This window comes from Acanthochromis polyacanthus, chromosome 16, assembly GCF_021347895.1.
Source record: "Acanthochromis polyacanthus isolate Apoly-LR-REF ecotype Palm Island chromosome 16, KAUST_Apoly_ChrSc, whole genome shotgun sequence".
Classification (NCBI taxonomy): Eukaryota; Metazoa; Chordata; class Actinopteri; family Pomacentridae; genus Acanthochromis; species Acanthochromis polyacanthus.
This window is the reverse complement of record NC_067128.1, coordinates 5,002,302-5,019,952: the sequence shown is the minus strand read 5'-3', so window position 1 is coordinate 5,019,952 and position 17,651 is coordinate 5,002,302. Positions and strand designations below refer to the sequence as shown.

Sequence of the window (17,651 nt, the reverse complement as noted above, 5' to 3'; positions counted from 1 at the left end):
AAGGGGCGACGAGAGCTTATAAAATACTGGCCCCGTTCCCAACTGCCCTAACGCCGTGATGCACAGCACTCCAGCGTTGATTAATTCATGTTGGCACTGGGCTTAGCCTGTATAAATACCTGCAGCACAATGACCAGGATCAGTAATTGTATTTAGTAATTACTATATGGCATCTGGCAGGCAAATAATAATGAAAACAGGCTGTTTTTTATTCGCCGTGGTGTCTGTCAGGGGGGTCCAGCTGTTGCTTTTGATACGGACTGAATGATGCCGCGTTCACTTGGCGAAAGTGGGTCAAGCAAACCTTCACCACCAGTGTAGAGAGCCGGAGAAAGAAATAGCAATCACAAGGACACTGGTTCTACAACTGCACCAGTGGAACTGCTTACTTAACCTCTCTTTACATCCACTGGATGTCCAAGTCAGCTGCTCAGCAGCAGGCCTCGGATTGGTCGTTTTCATGCGTTTTTCAAATTATTTTTCTTAGCAGTGCACCTTAAAGAGACCATAGTGAGCAAATTTTTATTTTTGGAGGTCATGATGACACCTTATCATTCTTTAAGGCTCAAAACTGCAGAACCCCTTCTTTCTCTCTGCATAAAATGCTCCGCTTTAGCTCCTGTTGTCTCCAAAGCTTCAGATCTGTGAGTATCGGCAGCTCTAGTGTGGAAAACATTGTGGATTGTGAGGCGCTGCTCATTCTTTGAGGGTGTGATCAAACTGCCAGCGTTCATTTTACGGTTGGACGATTTGACGAACATATTGGCTATTGATGATTGGCCAAACCTATCAGGGGTTGTGTCTTTGGGTGATTTTTGTCAAAGTGTTTACCTCCTTGAGAATTCAAATCTGCAAATGGTTAACGTAAAGAACAATTGAAAGCATGCAGTACTAGGAAGCAACTGTACCTAATCTCGTTTACGGAACGGCACAATTGTGTTTTTTGAGGTGCAACGTGTCTCTCTGCCATTTGAAACCTTTCTCATACAGTGTAAGACTTGGAGTTGCAACTGAAATACTTTTTTTTTTTTTTTAGCTTTGGATGAGATTGAGGTCTGGCTTTGAGCTCATCATACAGACGCTTTGTGGTGCTGATTTTATTTGGTCAAACAAATTCAATGTGATGCAAGATTCTACCTGTTTTTGGTCAACATTTTGACATTGTGTTGGCCAAACTGGGTCATGTAAACATTCACAAATAGTCTACAGAACACGAGAAAGAAATAGGAATTGGAGGAAATGTTTCCAATACATCCACTGGAGTCAAACTCAGCCGTTCATATCTGCAGCCAGGACAATAAGAGAGAAGTAAAAGTCGTGCTTGGAGAGGCATAAAAGGCCGATGTTCCTGTTCGGTACATTTTATGTGTTGCAGTTTTTTTCCCCCTTTCGCATTCAAAGGCACACAGACTTGATAAAACCGGCCATAATGTTAATAAGGCGGCAGCTGAAGGTGCCACTGTAAAGATATCTCTTGTCATTGCTCTGCGCCTTTGGGCTCCAGTGTAGTTTTACTGCTTTAACTGAGTAGACGCTTCTTTTCCCCAGCATTTGCAAGATCCCCCTCTCTCTCTCTCTGGATGTGAATTCACTGACACTGGAAAAAAGAAGCCGTTAGATTTTTGTTATGAGAGAAATTTCAAAACCGTGGCTAATTTAGCAGTCTGCTTTCACTTTGTTTTCCTGCTTGGAGCGCCAGTCTCACATCTTTGCACCTTCACCTCTAATATTCAAAATCCACTTGAAAGCAGCTCCACGACCCTTTTGTAAGAGGACCGAGCCAACGCAATGGCAGCCAGATTTGATTATTAATGGCGGGTCTCTATCTCTCAGGCCCTAATTGGTCTCTGCTGATTGCTGAGCGTTCTGATTAAGAAATGCCATTAAAATTGATGTATTATGTTTCCAAGTGTTTTTCACAGTTAGATAGCTGCTTCAATCAATTGATAATTACATAGATGATTTATAGCCGGGTTTCAAGTTGACAAGTTTACAATAATTTAACTTTTTTTCCCCCTTTACATCCTGCAGATTAAAGAGGGAACAATGAAATCGTTTCACAAAGCCACATTGTCGCATCCGTTTTGTCGACTTTTTAGGTTATCTGTCGCTCATTCTGAAGCGTTGTCAGATGTCATTGTGCTCGAGTTTCATTCCAAACAGACAATTAGAGGAAGCGGAGACAAAATATAAATCTATAGGGAGAAGTCAATGAGGTAGTTAATGATCTCGCTTTGTGTGGAGTTAATGGAAAACGTCTCTAATTTCATGACAAAGTAAACATTTTTCTTACAGGGGTTTCAGCTCATTTTCTAGTTAAAACCAAAAACAAAATTACCAGAAATTCCAGGTTTTGTTTACTGCTAAACTGTGTTCGCACTTTTAATGTAGTTACGTTAAACATTTTTACTGTTTACTGTCTATAATGTGTTTTTCCATCAGAAAACCAAACCGGTAGCAGCAGCACTTTATGCATCCAGGTAAATTTTTATCACAAGTTTTGAAAGTTATTCCTAATATATGCAGAGTTGGACACGTTCTAACTTTTAATGAGGTTTCTCTTCAGATTATTCTGGTTCGGTTACATAAACAGCCATATGTCAGAACTTCTTTTTTTCCCAGACTGTGCAGCTGCAAACAGATTTTCAGCTCCACAAACCAACTCCGCAGAAAGGCTTTGGTTTTCTACCAGGCGAGCGACTGTCTTTTATCTTCCTCTCGAGGAGGATTTGGCAAGGTAGCCGTTTCCATTCTTGCACAATCATCACAATGGAAATCAGACTATATGTATTTTTTTCTGCATCCCGCGAATAAAGAAACACGCCTTCATGTGGCCATTTTTCATCTTAAAAGGAAAAATGCAGTCAAAATCATGTTCTACAGACTATTAGCTCCGACGTGATGTATGTGACTTGGAAGTGGAGTCAGCAAAACATGATGAATGAGCATTCAATAACATTTCACTTCTTGAAAAGCTTTTTCCTGCCTGCTTTGGCTCAGACACATGGTTCTACTCTGCAGCCCATCCTCACACCAGCGTATATCATCGCTGTGTTACTTTGACAGAGAGCAGATACTTCAACTTTTTCACCCGTTTTTCAAAACAATTTTTTGGCAGCTTACCTTAAAGAGCCCGTTTATACAATAATTATGTTTTTGGAGTCTGTAAGAGCGCATTAACGTGCTTTTAAGCTCAGAATGGCAGAACCTCTTCTTACTTTCAGCCTGAAATGCTCAGTTTTTGCTTCCGTTGTGTCCAAGGCCTCAGATCAGTGAGAAAAACAGAGCAGATTATGAGGCAGCTGAGAGTATGATTAAACTACCAAGTGTTAATTTTAGGGTTGCTCGATTGGACAGACTTATTGGCGATTGATGGTTGGCTGAACTTACAATTGGGTTGTGTTTTTTGGTGATTTTTGTCGAAGTTTTACCTTCTCGAGAATTCAAATCTACAAATAATTAACCTGAAAAGCACAGTTCAGATTTTCTTATGTGACGGTGTTAATTGGCATGTACGTGCAAAGTATCTCTCTGCATGCTTTCTCATTTAGTTGAACAGTGAGAATAACATCTGAAGAACGTCTTTGCTCTGAAAGGGATTTAAATCTGCCTTTGCATTCATCATACAGCTCTTTGTGGTGCTGATTTAAATTGTCAAACAAATCAGCTGTGTAGCCGCATATGGTTCAAAATGCTGTTGACGAAAAAGAAAACCTGTTTCCGATCAACAACATCCTTTTCTGCCGCTACAATATTTCTATCCAACTGATGTGATGTTTATTTTTGCAACCAAATCTTCTTATTTAAAAAAATTAAATAGTCTAACCAAGAACCCTTAAATAGGAGTGAATATTGTTTATTTGTCAGACATCTCTTGCAAATTAGTCATAGGAAATGAAAACAGTATGAGTTTTCTTTTTAAATCAAGCAGCACAACATGTGCCATGATGTGCTGGAGTTATTTTGCCTTTATTCCCAACCGTTTACATCACACTTCCTGCCTTGTGACTACTGCACCTCCAGGTATCGATGCTCAGATGATGCATTGCCGGTCCTAGTTCCTACTGCGTATGTTTGGTTTGAGTGTTAATTTAGAGGTGCTGGTCACAGATGCTCTGTTGTTAATGTGTTTGTTAAAGAGAGAAGGTTACCCATTTTAAGTAGTAAAACAATGAGGAAATCAATGTGTGGCAGGCTGCCACCAATAATTGTTTGGGGATGACTGATGTGAAACCATTAGACTCCTTTTTATAAATAGTGTCAGATGCTAGGTCTGAACGATTTAGGGAAAATATCTGATTGTTAGTTTTTGGACACACATTACAACATTTTTCAAAGTCCAGCTTCAGGCCAACGTTCAGTCCGTCATCGATTTAAAACATGTCAGAGGTTTAAAGCCAATTCTAGCTTTCCATGTCTGCAAAGGTTTGTGTGACGTGAATTTTAGTATCCATGAGGGTCCAAAGATGTGACCCTCTGCAGACGTCTGAGAGTTCACTGCATCAGAGACAACATGGATCTTCATCCAGCAGATAGCTGAGGCTGTTACAGCATTACTGTCGAAAATGACCAATGTTTGTCCAGCGCCGCACTGGAGAAGTGGGCTTGTTTTGATTTTCAGTTTTGTTCCATGTTGAACTTTAGTTTGGCTTTTGTGGTAGTCTTTAGTTGTTAACTCTAGTCAGACTTTTATTGTGTTAATTATGTGCCATTAAAACAAATGTTTGGCATGAGGAGAGACTGTATGGAGAGGTTTGACATCACCCACCCCTTTATAATCCGTCATTAGCTGAGTTATCACTGAAGTGGTAGCTGCTGGACTTGCCTTCCATTGACGGAGCTCGGAGGAAGTTCTTAAATCTCCAGATATCCCGTGTTATGTTTGCCTACTGTGCTACAGATGCTATATCCCCATATGCTTTTGTGCGTTGATATAAGGGGAAGTTGTGTAGCAGACTGACATGTACTTCTTATAGAATAAATAAAACCAAAAAAATCAATAGCAAGAATTAGCAAATACTACATTAGACAGCATGAAAAGTGTGACTGTCGCTCAGTCTGACCGACACTGATAAAGCGATTTGTAGGGGAAACTATCCAACGTGTGAATATTAAATAATGTGACTGGTCTTGCAAATTCAAACCACATTGTGAAGCCTGAACTATGTATTAAATGAGCAGAAACAACTCATAAAAGTGTCGATCTGCTCAAACTAAACAGAATAGAATTACAGCATTGATCTTATTCGCTGATGACTGCACCTTCTATATGCTCAATCACAGCCTTTGCTTGGAGTCTTGATGTAAAATATGAAGATTAATTGTTTGGACACCTCAGAATATATCAGCAGTTAGACTGCTGTTGGCCAGATTTTAACGTATCATCCAACATTATGCAAATGTGTTACATGGTGACACAAAGTCAAAAAGAAAAGCCTGGTCTTCAAAGGAGATGTTTCAGGCTGTTAAGAAGCACAATTTTCCATGTGAAAAAAATCACTCCCTTTGCTGTGAACTTTTAGCTTTGCAAACCTTTTACATTCACAAAAAGCTAAAACACACTTAACAAAGAAGAAAACCCCAAAAAGCATAAGATGAGCTCTCTAAGGAGGTAGAAAGAGAAACGTACCTGCACATCATAAACCTCTTCACACACAAAAAGCTGTGATTATTAGCCGCCCGCTATAATCAGAGCCTATCAGTGGTTTGCAGCTCTCCTGCAGTGCGACATGAAGTTTTAAAGACAGAAAAAAAAGACACCGCTCGCCGACTCTCCTTCTGCTGCATTTCATCAAATTCTAACAACTTACGAAAGGAGCCTAATTTAACTTTTTTTGTTCTCGCTCCGGTTCGTCTGCTCGTTCCTCGGTGAGAGATTGCCTGAGTGTGCGTGAACGTGCCTGCTGTGTTTTTGATGTATAGGTAAAGAGAAAAAGGCAGTAATCTTTTGCCAGAGCAGAACAAGAGGTTTTCCATCTGAGGAGCAGAATTCACAGACCGCCTTTTAAAAGTTCGCTGTGGCTGCATTGCATTCTAGTTTATGGAGGCTGCTCTGGGGCATTTCTCTTTGTGATCTATGACGGATCTCCGTCTGTACGGTTGCTAGGTCTCAAAGGGAAGCCGACTTGTGCTTTGATTGTAAGGGGATCCACCAAAACTTGATGCTTTACTGGTTTTTACATCATGAGCTGCAGCTAAAGTGTCTTTTTTTTTTTTTTTTTCTTTTCTGGGGCATCTAGGATGAAAGAAACCATCACCAACACTGTTATCCATAGATTGGGTTGCTTTTTTTTTTAGTTCCTCAGAGGTTCGCTCCTTTGTTTGCCACATTGATCTTTATTTCTTTCATTTTTCTGTGATCACGCTGTAATTCAGAGTGGAAAATGACGTCTGCCGTGCTTCTAAAAAAGCGTCCTTGTACACGGTTTCCTAACAGCAGCGCGGTCTCGCTCGTAAATAGACAAAACAAAGACGTGGTGACTTCCAAAGGCTGCCACCGTGGAGGAGTCAGATGATCGCTGTGGGTGTTTTTTTTTACCAACACCAGCGCCGTTGTTGCGTTCCACAATGAGGGCTTTTGAAGCGTCGTCTCCCATGCTCTCCTTTGGCGTCATCTTTAGAAGAGCGGAGCCTTCAGTTTTTGTGCGTAATTGTAGCACTTTTTAAAGAAAAAAAACCCAGTCGGGAGTTAATTTAGGACCAATCCTGGAGAGCTTTCCATCCTAGTTTGACATTTTCCTTTGCCAAATTCTCACTTGCTGACCTCTAATGCTCTCTCAGGACCGTTTGCAGAGCTATTGATAAGCTTCTCTCTGTTTATTTATTCTCCACATCACAGATTACACTAATAAATCTCTTGATGCAGGCCCAAATGTGTTGTTTTTTTGTGGTTTTTGAACGAAGCTATGCCTCTTTTTTTCTTTCTTCTAGTTAACAGATGGCGAACACAGTAATATCAGGGCCATGCATGTACACGTTTTTAAAGCCTCACCATATTCACCAACTGTTATTGTTTCTGCAGGTGTAGACAGCAATACTCAAAAGATCTAATTTGTCTGTGATGAGCATCCCCGTCCGCCAGACACCAAAGGTACGGTAAGATATGAAAAGCTCATTATCTTATGTCCCAATAAGCACCTTATTACGCCACACGCAGAGCGATATGAGAGCACAATAAAACATGAGTCTGCCTCATCGTTTTATTGTACACTCATGTTTTCCCCATGAAGCTATTCTGAATGGTTTTAATCATTTCACTAATATTATTGTAGTTAAAAATAATTTGGTTATAAAAAGAGGGATTTAATTGTGCTCTGATGCAACCTGACAAATTCTACTTTGTCAATCTGAACGTGCACTTTTGGAGGCTTTGATGGAGCTCAGAGACGAGCAGACAAAGCTCACTGAAGCTTCAATGTGCTCGAATTAAATAAAATTTAATTGCAGCTCTGGATTTTTTAAGAGCTACACTTTGTATGTTCTAAATTGCAGCCATTTTATTTGCAATTTTGATGTGAAATCAATCAGTTGCAACAACAATTAGGCTTAAGATGGCCACATTTTAAGCTGACAAATTCCACTTTTCCCAGTCTGGATGTGCACATTTTGATTCTTTTATTGAGTTTAAAGTGCATAAGTGTACATAAATCACGCCTGAACCACATATTTGATCAATGTAACAAGCAGAAATTCCTCTTTACAGTTTGAATCTGCTTGGATTAAATGAAAGTGAATTACAACATTGGATTATTCAGTAGTCACATCATGTATATCTTGAATTGCAGCAGCCTTTTCTTTCTATTTCAATGTGAAATCAATTTATTTTTCAGCTTACACACACCTATGGTAGAATATATCAGCAAAAGGACGGAATGTGCTACTACTTGATAGTTTATTGTGCATGAGTGTACACAAACACACCTCGTGAAGTTTGAATCTCCTTTTATTAAATGACATTTAATTGCAGCGTTGGGATATTTAATAGCTGCAGCTTATATATCCTGAATTGCAGCCTTTGTTTTGTAATTTTGATGTGCTTTCAAGTCTTGTGTTTAGCTTTATTACCTCAGAATAGAAAATGGCCAAATTGTAACCTGGTAAATTCCCATTGTGAACCTGCTCCTGCTTTGGACGGAGCTCTCTGTGCAGGAGCGTACATGTGGCAGTGGCCTGGTTTAGTCGGGGGCTGATCGCCTGGAATTATTTGATATATGGCGTCATTAATTCCGCTTGACTTCCCTGCCGTGTCCGGAAAATGAGCTGTGTCTATCTTTGTTTCTTCCTCCTGCAATGATCTTGCAATTTTGTCAGCGAGCATTAAAAAAAAAAATAAGCAGAGTCGGTCTCGGAGCAATTACGGGGTTGGAGGCAGATCTGGGGTCATTAAGAGATAGGATTACTCCTGGACCGCGGGACCCCAGGAATGTACCGACCCCTCTGGTGGTCTGCTCACCGCTGATGAAATAGAATTGAATTAATGGGGTTGCCCACTGTGAGGACTGATTAGAACGACATACTGCCTTTGATCCCAGAGCGAGGTGACCAGGCGTGGGCGCCACAGGCGCCGGCGGGGGGGTTGGGCTTTGCGTCTGTGTGGAGGTGGTTGGTGTGTGTGTGAGTGTGTGTGTCCGTCCTGGGTCAGTGCGTCGCTGATGAACAGGACTCATTATGTGCGCTCTTTGCCGGAGTTCAACCCTCACTGGGGGGCTTCAGGTGTAAAAATCATCGGCTGGTGTTTGGTTTCTGCTTCCATCCCTTTATTACGTGATCCAGAGCTCCGCTGCGTTCAGCTACCATAAATTAAATGTAGAGCTGCATGTATATTTGAATTGCTTATCTGAAATGACACCTGCGGTTTTTGTTTTGTAGTTCCAACAACAGTAGGAAATCGCACACTACAAACAAGCAAATGAAGAAAAATTTGGCAGCATAGGCGCCAGAAACTACACAAAATACAGTAACATTCAAATACTAAAAACAAAGCTGAAAATAACAGGAAATATGTGTGAAATAATGATTTTTTTAACAGTAAATTAATTCTTTTTATCAGTTATTTAGCAGATATTAGGTGTAATTTAACAAGACGGACAATCTGTAATATGTTAAAATTACTGACCACTTCCCAATCCGTTTTCCCACCCAAAAAACAACAAAACAGCAAAAACAAACCCTGAAACGTGAAAAACTGGTAGCAGAAAGTATGTTTAAAAACAGTAAAATACTAAACAACTGTTAAAATATTGAGAATATCAGCAAATATCTGCAAAAATATATAATTTTTAGCAGATTTTGACACAGTGAAAGTGTCATTTTGTGGTCAGACATAAAATAAATTACAGTTATTTAAGAAAATACATATTTTTTTTACAGAGCAGATTTTTAAACTGGACATTATTTATAGTTTTAGTCAACATGTACATTGATATATATTTTGCAGTTTTACTAGTTATTTGTAGTTCAGCAAAACTGAGAAAAACTGAAGTAACAGTGAGGTTTTGAATATATTATTTTACATATTTTCTCACATAATGCAAATCTTCTGCCAGTAAGTATTTTTTTATGATTTAGATACGATCAAAGCTGTTTAATTTTGCAATAAAATACTGTAAAAGAATCAATCACAATTTATAAAAATGTAGATTTTTGATGTGGATTAGTTTTGACCTGCTTTATTTACAGTTATGTAAAATCCTATATTTTTTATACTTTTAGTAGTTGTTCTCTTTAATTTAACAAAGTCTGTAGAAACAACAGTAACATGTTATAAAAACACTTTCCTTTTTTTTTTTTTTACTGTGTAGCTCAATAGTAAGACAACAATCAACCCCTCTTGTTTGTAATCAGATGCTTGGTGGCATTAAGTGATTACTCATTCTGATCTGTAAGATTTTCTTGCTGTTTTGTGTCATAATCCGTCCACTTACAAGAGTTTCTGCAGCATGTGTCAGGTTTTGTATTTGTTTCCCCTTTTAGTGAATATTACAAAAAAGGTGTTTAAACTTTTACGGTCCACTCTTTGATACACTGCATGCAGCCCATCCAGCTGCTAATCGAAAACGTCTTTGGGAATATCTTATAGCTGGTGGTTAGCCGCCGGCTATAAGGTGTCACCATCCGTCTCCGTGTGCCCGTACAGCTCGGATTGGTTTTGGGATTTTCCATTAGTTCCTATGACTGTTCTTACGCCAAACAAAATGCTCCACATTTAGCTGGGAGTAGCTCACAGCCGTATATTTTCACATTATTTGTTGCGCGAGCCAAGTTTTGAATTCTGCTGTTCTCATTTTTGACTAAAAAGTGTGAAGTGAGACATCCAGAGTTTGTTTAAACCGACATTCTTGCCCTAAATCCTCGCGGTGGAGTGTGAGAAAAGAAATGGAATCAAACCTTTTCAGAGAAATTACACAATCCAAATGATCCAAAACACCCCGCTGCCTGCCAAAGCTTCAATTTAAGCACCAACAAAACACAATAAGTTACCTTTTTTGTTCCTTTCTTTTACCACATACCTCGGGAAGTAATGGTCATCATCGCCCTTGTTTGCCCAGCAGTGTGCTGTTTATGTTGCGCCCCCAGACAGTAAGCTGGAGCTGTCCGCCAGAATCATTCTCAAGGCCACCTGCGGTAATGATAGATGACAGGCTTCGGGAAACGGGTCCCCTGGTAGCACGAAGACGAGGTGGCATCAGCCGACGGCCTACCTGCTGCACTGCTGTGGAGGATGGGGGTAAATAAAACAACGGAGGGGGGAAACTCTGCAGCAGCTAATGAGAAAGAAAGTTCCATCTCTGCCTTTTGAGAAGTGCAGTAAATTACCGCGGGACATGTGCAGCGACTCCTTCATGTCAGTGAATACTAATAAAAGCCAGTGGTCACCTTGTTGGAGCTGAACACAAAGTTCCAGCTAACCTTGGCTTTGGACTCGGCTTTAAATTTTCATTGCTTTATTATCCATAGATAGGTGTCATTTTTTTATTTTTTTAATCTATAGTCTTGACCTTATGGCTTGTTTGGGAGTTCGCCATGGATTTTCCTGCATTGAGGAGGAATATTTTACACCCTTGAAAGGCAGCCCCAAAGGAAAAAACAGCTTTTAATAGATCTAAAAGGCATTTTTGTTTATTAAATGGTCAGAAAAGGCTGTAAAATGCATAGATTTCTGTCAAAAGCTATAACACAGACTCATTGCCTTTACGGTACATGAGTTTAAAGGTCCACTCAGAGCCAGGAAAAATCGTCTGCATCAGTACGTTCAGGGCTGGAATGCCATGTGTGAGCCAAGATGAAACCTTTTGATAACTTTAACTGTGGAAATGTGTGAACCATGCATGCAAACAGCAGACTTTGTGGAAATATAGACATTAAAGCTGCACTACACAGTTAAGGTTTTACTTAAAGGTGGAAACAGCGGCCTCTGTGGCCACTAATGGTAATTACAAGGTTCTGGTATGTTAAATTCTACTCATTTTGGACTTTTGGAAGCACTGATCGACATTTTTTCACTAAACAACTCATTGATTAATTGAGAAAATTGACCTTTGTGGCCACTAGTGGTAATTACAAGATTCTGGTGTATTAAATTTGGCTCAAATGCAAACGGATACTGTTTTATTGAGTTTTAAATGCTCTTCGAACCAAGAAAAAAATGAAGATCTCAAATCGAACTAGAATTTTACCATCTGCAGCAACAGGAAGCTTAGTTTCGTGTGCTTTGGCTGAACAAAACTCAGTTTAATATTCGTTTAACCTCTGGATATTGAATCATAGCCACACAAATCTTTTCTTTATCTTTTCTCATTCTTCCGTTTTCAAATCCTTGTACCATAAAAGTGATTTTTTTTAAACCATTATTTTAAGGGGAAATAGAAATTTTTGCTCTAACTCTGTGACCTCATTTTCTGATGAAGACCATTGAAAGTTGCTAAGGGGACCTTGGGTTTATTACTTAGTCAAACTAACGTTCTCAAAGTCAAGGGTTTGCTTTATTTCTCAAATTTGGCCATTAATTTTCAAGGCACTCCATTAGAGCATTTTTCATTATTCATTAACCTGCTAATTATTTAGTTTGAAGAATGTCAGAAAATAGTAGAAATGTCCGTTCTACTAGAATCCAAGGTGACATCTGTATATTTCTTGTTCTGTTCGACCAACGGTCCAAATTAGAGCTGCAGCAAATGGAATATTGAATTAATGTCCATCTGTTTTGATAATTCATGAATTGATTTGAGTGACTTTGGGGGGAAAAAATCAAAAACTGACTATTCTAGCTTCTTAAATGTGAATATTTCCTCATTTCTTTCCATCTCTATTATAGTAGACTGAATAGCTTACACAATCTTGTACTTTTTAGAGCCATACTGGACATTTTTCACCATTTTATGAAATTTTGTTGATCAGAGAACAGAAAATGTTGACCATGACAGTTGCAGCTGCAGTCCAAATACCAAAGATATTCAATCATATTCACAAAAATGTTCGCATTCTTTCTTAAAATATTTGACCTAATGTCGCACTTTCCTTCACTGTGCCTCCATTTGTGGTCATTTTTTTTAGATTGATACTGACACTGATATTTCATAAAAGTCCAAATTATAGCTGCAAAAGCATAAAGTGTATTAAAAAAACTAAAAGTTAAAATACTCAGCTTTTAACTTCTTAAATGTGGATGTTTACTCATTTCTTACTTCCTTTATGACCATAAACTGAATAAGATGACCTTTTGGAATGTCATCTCAAACTTTTGGAAACTCTAATTGACATTTTTTCACTAAATGACTGATTTGATTAATCGAGAAAAGTTTGACAAGACGTCACCTTTCCTTCCACTAAAAGGAAAAAAAATCCTCTGACAGTCCAGCTCCTTCTTCTGTGAATATTTCCTCATTTACTTTCTTATGATGACAGTAAACTGAATATATTTGGGCTAATGATAAAACAATACATTTCAGGACGCCATTTTGGAAGCCATGATGGATATTTTTCATCATTTTGTCCAACAATGAATTGATTAATCAACAAATTTTGACTAATTCAGATCCCAAAATAGACTCACCTGTACAAAAATATTCACATTCTTGCTTTAAATATTCCAAACGTGTGTTAATATCAGACTTTCCATATGTGGTCAGTTTAGCGCTGATTAGCACTGACATAAATTATATTCTTTTGTATTTTAGTCTATTAAAGTATAACTTTGTCTAATAGACTATCCTGCTGTTAAGGGATAAAGTAGATTAAATTAAAAAGTTTGAATCATGCCTATAAGCTTTCCATGTGCCGTCTCGAATTCAGCTTTCTGCAACGCTGTTTTTAAACCGTCTGCCCACGAGTCGGCTGAAGGTCGGCGCTCCGCTTACCTGCCATTATTAAAACAAGACGGAGTCATCACTTGCTGACAAAAGTGGGGAAAGAAAAAAGCCTTTAGAGCTGCATTTATGTGGATGGAGTTGAGCTTTAGAGCCAGAAAACGCAGGGGGGAGGTCCTGGCTGAAGCTGTGTTCTAAGCAGAAAAGTAATGTCGCTAATGACGCGACCTCTGACCCGGCCGCTGTGAGCTGCATGTCCGATATCGCTGCTGAGAGCACTCAGGTGTGCAGCAGATGAGGAAGAAGAAGCCGACGAAGCAAGGTCAGGATTTTTCACAAGCCTCCTGCTGCCTTTCAGCCTTAACGATGAAAATGTCGGCCTCCTTTTCTTGTTTTTCTCTCTTCATTCTCATGCCGCTACCAGACCATAACAAAGGTAAACACACGTTCATAAATGCCATCGTACAAAAACCCCGGTCATATTCTTGTCACATAAACCGTGAGGCATTGTCTCCTGCACGCCCCTGGAGTGATTAAGACGTGAGGCCCGGCGGGGGGTCGGCGCTGTGGTTAAAGGAGCGTAGAATCGGAGGAGGCTGACGAGCACACATGCACACAGCGGGGGTTTTAGCATGGCATCTTATCCAGGCCATTGAGGCTAATATCTGTGAATGGGGCATGCTGGCACTCGGAGCTTTGTGCTATCAGCGTTGTCTCCTCGCCTTAAAGTGCCCTCGGGGCCGTCGCAGCACGACAGCATCATCCCAAAGCAACTTCTTTATCTTTAGTGGCCGCAATTAGGAGAAGATGAGTGAAATAAGGACAATAAGTTTAAGCGTCGCATTGTGTTTGATTCTCTCCTTCGCGGTTTTAAAGCTACTCGTCTTTAAACTACTCGTTTCAAACGGCACATTGTAAATCCAACAGCAGACATTAGAGTCATTACGGCTTCATTATGAGCTTTACAGCATGAAGAAGCTCCAAAATGTCACTTTGCCCTCCACTAAAGAAAAAAGCTCTTTCAAACCTTCATTTAGTTGCAAACAGAAGATCTCACCGATATGAAACTGAACTGTATTTCAAAGAGAGAAAGCCAAAATTCTAAAATTCCAGTTTCTTAAATGTGAATATTTCCCCATTTCTTTCCACCTCTGTGATAACAAACTGAATATATTTAGGCTGTGGACAAAACAAGATATTTCAGGAAGTCATCCTGGACTTTGGAAGCACTGAGGGACGTTTTTCCACAATTTCAACTAATCAACAACTAAAAACTAATTGATTATTCAAGAAAGTTTTCACAAAATGTCACTTTGACTTTCACTAATTGGAAAAACTTACATTGTGTTTCCAAAACCTTCATTTACTTTCAACCAAAAGACCTGACTGAAATAGAATTTAGTATTTTTTATTTTTTTTTCCAAGAATGAAGGTAAAAATTCTAAGATTCTAGCATCTTTAATATGACTCTAAACTGAACATATTTGTGTTGTGGACAAAACATGGAAACATTGGAAGCACTGGCGGACATTTTTCATCAAACAACTAAGCCATTAATCGAGAAAATGCTCTCAAAATTTCACCTTGCCTTCCACTCAAAACAAATACTGAGCATTTCAAACATTCATTTAGTTCAACTTCAGTGAAATTAAACCTAAATCTAGCAAACAGGTTGGACTCACAGCGGCATTGAGCTACATGATAGAACCATCCGGAACAGAAAATCTCGTTTCTTTTCTCTTCTACTGTCGTCAGCAGCAGTTTATTGATAAAACCAGAGTCCAAAGGAATACGGGGATTTACAAAAACGCACCTGTGATGAAAAATCGTTCATTTCAGCAGTCGGACGTCGACAAAATTCGCGTTATTGGGTTGTGTTCATTTTATTGAGAGGCCTCCTGTTTTAAATTGGCAATTCTCTGGAGGAATGTACGTGTAGCGGTGGAGATGATGCAGAGAGAAATCCTGTCAGACGTGTTTCTTTTCCTCTTTGTGTCCCCTTTGGTGAGGGTGTCCTGAAGCCTGATGATATCAAGCAGCTGGATTTACCGTTTCAGTGTCATGTCAGCCGTGTTATTTAAGAATATCTCCACCTGACCGTCCCCCCTCATCCATGCAAGTATTGATTTTTACACTGCGCTTTAGTGCTGCGTGTTGTGTCATGACCTGCACATCAAAGCTTAGTGCGTGCCATTAGCCGCCATGCTTTTGCAGCAGATAGGGTATCGTTTGGCTTAATGTCTCGAGCAGCACTCGGATATAAAACAGTGTGCTGCTTCAGGAGTTATTGGCGATTCCATCTCTGCAGAACATTATGTTGTATTATATTACATTTCCTCCTCGTATTCAAGAAGCTGCTGTAAAAAAACACGGCACTTTTTGGTTGTATTTTATCTCATTTTTATTTTTATTTTACGTCTGCTCAGTGTGTTGTTTTATTCTACTGTGCAATGATGCTGACTTCTACAATCCTACACAATGCGTTATGCTACATCAGAGGTGGAGGTGAAAACCAGAAGTTATTTGCTGCTGCTTCCCTCTTTGATTGAACGTTTGGGAGTTTTCAGCTGACTTAAGCTGTTTCCAGGACAAAAGATCCAGCTTTTTTTGTTGCTGTCGTGCATTGATGAAAGGAAATAAAAAAAACACACTAAAAAACGTGAATGGCCGCTACGCCACAGCCCCTGTCAGATCGCTAGCGATACATTTTGAAAGGAAGCAATTTCCCCGCCTGGTATGAAAACTCCTTTTTAACCTTAATTACACCGCAGCTCTGTAAGGACCAAACGGTCTCTGCTGAAATTAATTTTCCCAACAGGGACTCTTATCAAAGAATTCAGACGTACTTTCTTATCATTTGTGGTCAGTGGCACTGCGTGGAAATGTACTCTGAATTAACTGCCACGTGATAAGGTTTTACTTGGGTCTGGGTCCTCATGTTGAGTCTGTTTCCCCACCACTGCAGGAGTCCGCTCAGATGTTTTACGTTGTTTTCCACTGTGATCGTTCACCAGCGTGAAAAAGACGCCAAGGTTGGCACGCATGAGGCCGAGGGAAGCTGTAACTGCGTTTTCCACTGCTGTCACTCATCTGAATGGCTTATTACTGAAGTCTTTCAGCAGAGATGAGATGTTAAGTAGAGAGCCTCTGCTGCCATGCTACAGGTCATCTGCAGTTCTACACTTGATTATAAAGATTTGTCCTCCAGCTTACAGTCAGTATGTTCTATCGTGGCTCTTGATCCGCAGATTGTACATTTGACTATTAAACTGATCCTCGTGCGGTTTTATGGATGGCACATGTGCAGTGCAGATGTCAAAACCATTGTATAGGGATTCGATGCGCATTCTTGCACCACATGTGTTTTACCTCAGCCCTTCTTCCAACAAAAAAAAAACAAAAAAAACTTTGCATACTGCCGAAGCAAAAAACAAAACAAATCAGCTTTCAGTTTTAGCTCCTGCTGCTCACCAGAATAATCAAAATTCCCATCAGCCTCGACACACACACATCAGACATCTTTTCTCTCTAAGTTGTAAACCCAAAAAAAGGCGCTGCTTGTAAAATGGATTTTGAGATTGAAGAAGAAATTTGCGTTGATAAAAAAATAAACAAAAAAAAGGACTTGACACTGTAGTGTGGAGAATGCGAGCAGAAAAACAGCGCCGTGTGCGACGAGTGCCGAGCCAGGCGTGCTGTCTGAAGTGTACTTGAGGTATTAGATGAGCAGGTGTTGTTGGCTTTGGAGAGCAGTTGAAAAAAGAAGCCCTCTTCTGTGCGTACTGACCTTCTGCGGCGAGACGAGCTGATGAAAGAAAAAAGCAAATGCAACAGTGAAAAATCCCGCACCTCTCTATCCAATTGTCTCGCAGGTGTTACTTCACAGATGCCACCTACAAATGCACTGTTTTGAATAGTTGACAACACAGTGGGATTTAAAAGCATCCGGATGTGCACTCACTTGTCACAAACGTTTTATTTTCCTGTCGTTTCGTCTCATCATGTCACTCACGTTGCACTCAGCTGTTTTTTGTGTCGAATCCGGTCCTCTGGATGTCAACCTCTTCTGCTTGTGTCAAGCGTACAACCTCCCACTGAGATCAGATTAAAGCAGACATGCTGAACACAACACCACTGAGTTGGCATGCCTGGAGCAAAGCATGCTGGGATGCAGCGACACGTAGTGCGACGCTGCTCTGCGACAGCTGAATGGGTCTGTTAGTGTAAGTGGTACTGTCCCTCTGTAATTGCTGTAAATCTAATTAGGATGTGTGGTTTGTGGGGCATTTTTACGCAGTCGCACTGTAATGTGTTTTTATGAGATTTTCCGGAATCGTGTTTTCCCTG

General features: G+C 39.8%; 1 protein-coding gene across 3 annotated transcripts in view; it reads left to right on the top strand.

Annotated features, from left to right (window-relative positions):
- The window catches only part of LOC110951560 (kelch-like protein 29), a 326,566-nt gene that overhangs the window by 10,803 nt on the left and 298,112 nt on the right, over nucleotides 1-17,651 (top strand). The window contains exon 2 of one of the 3 annotated variants that reach the window (XM_022194685.2): nucleotides 7,022-7,090. The exons of 1 other annotated variant lie outside the window; for it this stretch is intronic. The gene's annotated coding sequence lies outside the window, so the exon portion shown is untranslated. Of the gene's footprint in view, nucleotides 1-7,021; nucleotides 7,096-17,651 lie in introns of all 3 variants that reach the window. One more of the 3 variants, XM_022194686.2, reaches the window with a different exon arrangement.